Source organism: Manis javanica, chromosome 10 (genome assembly GCF_040802235.1).
Source record: "Manis javanica isolate MJ-LG chromosome 10, MJ_LKY, whole genome shotgun sequence".
Taxonomy (NCBI): domain Eukaryota; kingdom Metazoa; phylum Chordata; class Mammalia; order Pholidota; family Manidae; genus Manis; species Manis javanica.
The window spans coordinates 66,020,404-66,026,403 of record NC_133165.1 but is presented as its reverse complement, the minus strand read 5'-3'; the positions used below and the strand labels follow the sequence as shown (position 1 = coordinate 66,026,403).

At 37.4% G+C, this 6,000-nt stretch overlaps 1 protein-coding gene across 3 annotated transcripts in view; it reads right to left on the bottom strand.

Annotated features, from left to right (window-relative positions):
- Positions 1-563: 563 nt before the first annotated feature.
- RAP1B (RAP1B, member of RAS oncogene family) overlaps positions 564-6,000 on the bottom strand; it is a 49,631-nt gene continuing 44,194 nt past the window's right edge. For all 3 annotated transcript variants that reach the window (XM_073215578.1, XM_037017028.2, XM_037017029.2), the window contains one exon: positions 564-1,797. The gene's annotated coding sequence lies outside the window, so the exon portion shown is untranslated. The remainder of the gene's footprint in view (positions 1,798-6,000) is intronic.

Sequence of the window (6,000 nt, the reverse complement as noted above, 5' to 3'; positions counted from 1 at the left end):
CACTAATTAACTGCTGTTACGCTCTTGTGGGTGGCAAATACTTTGAGAAAGTTTAAGGTTTACAAATTTCAGAAAATAAATGAAATTATTACATGCATAAGACAAAGATGAATCTATTACCTAAAAATAAAGTAGTACCTGAGCTCACTTCAAAGATTTTTATAACCATATTCTTAAGTATAACTTCATCCTATATTTAAAAAAACCCTAAATATAACACCTGTCAAAGTATTTTCAATTCCTTTTATACCTGTAAGAGCTATTGCACACTACCCAGAATGTGTATATTCTTAAGTAATACCACCTCATTTACAACCTCCTTTTTTCCAAAGGAAAATTCAAAAGGTGGTTATGTGGATGGATTTTCAAACAATAGTAGGGAAAAATATCTGTGACATCTTTCACTCATCATTTCTGCAATGAATGAATATGGCTTGCCCAAATGTTAAATTATAAAACCACACTATGTAAAATGTACCTATTACATTAAAAAAGACATTAAACCCATATTTATTTACTATCACTGTCAAACATTACACAAAACACATTCAAGTGGCAAGTAATTATAATGCAAGCCCTTGCATGGCAATCCAAATTTATTGAACTACTGATGCTAAGTTATACAAAATTGCACCACTTTAATTAAGGCTTTTAGTTTACATTTGGCCACCTCAAAGTAGTTGTAACATTAGGTTGGTCAATTTAAATACTGTGGCTCCCTGTTGGATAGACACACAATCTTTACACCCAAACGTTAATGCATACAAAGCAACAAGGCATTGTTAAATAAAACAGCAATAGTTACTGCAACTTAGGCCTTGTGACCAATTACACATGATTAAAATTACTTTCCACATTCACATCCACAGTACTCGTCCACCATTTAACATCTCAACCGAAACGTTACACATGTGAAACAATCACTAACAGGCAAAAATACTAAACCTGTATATTTGGTATTGCAAATACACTTATGCATGAGCAAGCAAGGGATTCACAGTGAGAATCTACAGCTGCAGAAGCCTGAAAATGATTTACAAAAACTGTTAAATCATTAAAAAATTGTTTGAAAATATACACTTCTTGTTGTAGACCCCCACTGTACACACAACTATAAACATTGTTCCCTATGTAAACAAAAAAGGAAACATATAATAAGAGATTTGAAAAGTCTGGACATTTCCTTCCCAACAGATATTAAAGGCAACGTCTTTAAATCTAAGACATTATACTGAAAGGACTATCATATTTTAAAGACAAGATCACTGTCTCCACAGGTTTTTTTAAAAATTAAAAAAACTATATAGCTGTGTTAATCAAAGCGCTTATTTATACAATACAATGATAATGACCTTGAATTTCTTAAAAAAAATTACAATAAGCTACAAGTATCAAAGAAGCGAAGTTATCTGGAGTAGTCTATATAGGAGCTCTTTGGACTTTCTTTTATTATGCTAAAATAGTGGTGCTTTTAGGATTTACATTATTGTTCTCTCCAATACAAAGTATGGGGTGTGTTAAAGTATTTTCATACATGTACAACATTGGTGGATGAAAAATGTCTCTTAGCAGTAATACTGGATTGTAGCCTCTGGTTTTACCAGCTGCATACTCTTGGACTATTATATAAGTAAAAATCTCTCGTGATACTGGAAAGTGATTAGAATGTGCAAACTGATGTAGTAGCTTTCATCCGCCTCTTAAAGGGTACCACCACAGAAAGTCCATTTAAGATGTTGGTAGGTTTAACAAAGTTGGAATGCTGGCACTGTTGAATTGGGCAACAGTTCTTCAGACCTGTCAAAAGAGAAAAATTAAATTAACTGAATACATGGGTTGATATTATCACACAAACGATGCAAAGGAACACATTAAGACAACAATGATTAAGTGCTGGTAAGGAGTTTATACAGGCTCTTGTCTTCTTCATTACAGTAATGAAAATGTACCACAATTCACAGCAAAGCAAAGCATGGAGAGACAGTCTAACCTTTTTTGGAATGATTTTTTTTCATCTTTTCTGTTGCTCTTTGAAAGTCAGTCAAATTAAAGTTTTAGATACAAAAAGGGAACTGTATCCTAGCGTAAAGTCCTGTTTATGACTTTTCAAAGAGGAAAAAAACTCACAAAAACACTACATCAAAATTTTACATTAGGTCTTTATTAAAACTTTATTAAAATCAGAATTAAAAGACAGTACTATTAACCATATGGGTGATACTATAAGAGTGTTTTTTCCATCTCAGAATTACATACATATAGAATACACATCTAATGAGGGTTTTTAGTGTCAGAAAAGCCAAGACCTTTCTTCCTTACTCTTCCAATAAGAGAGGCTAAAAAGCTGTTTCAAAGAAGAAGACAAAGTAGAATTTATTTCATGGTGGCTCTTCAGAGCTGACAGTTACATACTTTCTAATTCCATATTTAAACAGATCTGTCAATTTTTAAGACGGATGACAGAAAAAGCTGGTATTAGAAGGGGAAAAAAGATAGTGGAGTAGGAAGGCAAGGTGGAAACCCCCTCCCACACACACCAAGGAAGCAGCTACAGCAAATAGAACTCACCCTGAAAATAACCTGAAGACTGCAGAGTAGACAACCTACACTTGGTGAAGAAGGGAAGAGCAAACAGAGAGAAGGGAAAAGTGGAAGAGCCCTGATCAGTCGGGACCCCAGCCCTTCCCCCATCCAAGCCCATAAGTGGGAAGCAAGGGGTTGGAAGGGGTAGGCAAGCAGGAACTCTGCACATGTGGCCCTGGAGACCGGCTCTGGGAACACGAATCCAAACTGTACTAGGTTCTGGTGATTAGTGGGGCTGAATACTAGGGGAGTCTAAACACTCTGGGAGGCTGAAACTCTAGTTGCTCATGGAGGACAGGCCTGCTCAGCAAGTCCCACTGAGACCCAGAACAGAGGCAGCAGTTTGAAAAACTTGCCAGCAGAGGGAGGGGTACCAGAGGGGTGAGGGTTGGACAGAGCTTTCATCACAGGAGAGGGAATGTAGATGATAACTCCTCAGTCCTCCCTTAGCCCAACAGGTTGGGCACTCCTGGAAGCACCAAATGCTCCATTCCCTCACTGGTGGCTCAGCCCCAAGGTGCTTCTCTGCTCATCGCCAGTGCACTCAGCCCAACAAAGTTGTATTTTGCTGCCTGGCAGGCAGAGGGAGGCTTTCCCAGCTTTCTCAACTCTGTCTTAGTCCAACTAGGGAGGCACCTGCAGGAGTGAGCTCCAAGTGCTCCTTCCTCCTCATGGGCGGCCCAGCCAGGTGCCAGTGTGCCCTGCTACCACCAGGCAACCTCGTAACTTGCCACTGTGTACCTCCCCCAGCACAGCATGGCTGTCCTGCCCACCCCATTAGCACCACCACTCTGCCCCTGCAGGACAGGCAGAGGGTGGCTCTGCCCACAGTGATCCCAGCAGAAGTGCAGTTGCTCTGGTCACAGAGGACTGGCTGAGGTAAACTGCCATCTGCTGCGGACTGAGACAGACCACTGCCAGAGGACAGTCAGAAAGGTGGCCCTGCCCACAGCCCACCAACAGCAACTGGGGCTCCACCAGAAAGGAGAATCAGGCACTGGAGAGTAAAGAGTGCTGAGCTTCTGGGCACCACAGAACTCCTTCTTCATAAAGCCATTATTCTCTAGACCAGGAAGCATTAACAAATCCATCTAATGCAAAGGAAGGAACACAGAAACCCTGACAAAATGAGGAGGCAAGGGAGTATGTTCCAAACAAAATTACAGGGTAAGACACCAGAAAGAAGGCTAAATGAAATGGAGATAACCAATCCTCTTCATAAAGATTTCAAAGTAAGAGTCATAAATATGCTCACTGATCTGCAGAAAAGCACTGACAATCTCAGGGTAGACTTCAACAAAGAGAAGAGCTGAAAAAAAGGTATTCAGAGCTACAGAGAGAAAAAATAATCTCTAGGAATGAAAGTATGCTGAGAGCTGTGTGACAACTCAAAATGAAACAATATTTGCATAATAGGGATACCAGAAAAGAAGAGAGAGATAAAGGGATAGAAAACCTCTTTGAGGAAATCATTGTTGAAAACTTACCCAATCTGGGGAAGGAATAGATATCTAGGTCATGGAAGTACAGAGAGACCCTAATAAAAGGAACCCCAGGAAGACACCACCAAGAAATATAATAATTAAAATGACAAAGATTAAGGATAACGATAAAGTATTGAAAGCACCCAAAGAGCGAAAAAAGACTTTGTGAGTGAAACCCCATCAGGTATCAGCAGACTTCTCAGTAGAAACTTTACAGACCAGAAGGAAGTGGCATGAAATATTTAATGTACTGAAACAGAAGGCCCTTCAACCAAGAATACGCTATTCAGAAAAATTATTATTCAAATTTGATAGAGATTAAACATTCCCCAGATAAACAGAGGCTGAAGGAATTATAACCCTAAACCAACATTATAGGGTATGTTAAAGGGACCTCTGTAGAGGGAAATGTTCTTAAACTTAAATAGTTTCAACAGTGAAAATAAACCCATATAAAGATAGTAGACCAATTACTTACCAAGCAATACGAAATTAAAAACAAATGTGGTAAAACCAATTATAGACAAATCCGTCAAGGGATACATATACAAAAAAGGCTGATTATGACATCTAATAAAGTGTGGAAAATAAACAATAATAAAAAAGAAGTACTTTTACACTGTGCTTGAAATAGAGCAATTATCAACTTAACATTGAATGTTATACAGTTAGGAAGCTATCCATGAACCTTACATTAACCACAAACTTGAAGCCTGTAATAGATACACAAAATATTAAAAAGGAGAAATCCAGCTCTTAAGAAAACCATCAAATAACAAGACAAGGGTATAAGAGAGGAAGAAAGGAACAGAAAAGAACTACAAAACAACCAGAAAAAAATTAATGAAAGGATATAACCATTTTAAGTATCTATGCATCCAACATAGGAGCACTTAAATATGTAAAACGAATACTAACAGAAGTAAAGGGGGAAACAGACTAGAAGTCATTCATTGTAGGAGACTTTTAACAACCACTCATAGCAAAAGAAAGATAAACCAGACAGAAAATAAAGAAACAGAGACATTGAACAACACAACTGATCAGATCAGATGGACTTAACAAATATCTACAAAACATTCCACCCAAAAGTAGCAGGATACACATTTTTTCAAACGGACATGGAATATTCTCCAGAACAGATCACATACGAGGCCACAAAAAGAACCTCAATAAATTAAACAAGACTGAAACTGTACCAAGCAAAACTTCTCATACCACAATGGTATGAAACCAGAAGTAAATTACAAACACACATACAAAAGCCTACAAATACATGTAGGCTAAACAACATGCTTCTGAATAATCAATGGATCAATGAACAAATCAAAACAGAAATCATGCAATACATGGAGACAAATAAAAACTAAAATACAGCAGTCCAAAATTTGTGGGATGTTGCATAAGCAGTTCTAAGAAGGAAGTACATAGCAATACAGGCCTACTTCAAGCAACAAGAACAATCCCAAATAAACAGTCTAAACTCACAACTAAAGAACCTAAAAAAGAATAAATGAAGCCCAGAGTTAGTAGAAGGAGGGATATAATAAAGATCAGAACAGAAATAGACAAGAATAAAACAACAGAAAAAAAAAAATCAATGAAACCAAGAGCTGGTTCTTTGAGAAAATAAGACAAATCCCTAGTCAGACTTACCAAGAAAAAGAGATGCACAAATAAACAAAATCAGTAACAAAAAAGAAGTTAAAATGGACACCACAGAAATACAAAGAATTATTAGAGAATCCTATGAAAATTATATGCAATATATTGGACAACCTAGAAGAAACGGACAAATTTCCTAGAAAAACACAACCTTCCAAGACTGATCCAGAAAGAAACAGATAATCTGAACAGACCAATTACCAGTAACAAAATTGAACTGGTAATCAAAAAACACCCCAAAATAAAAAATTCAGGACCAGATGGCTTC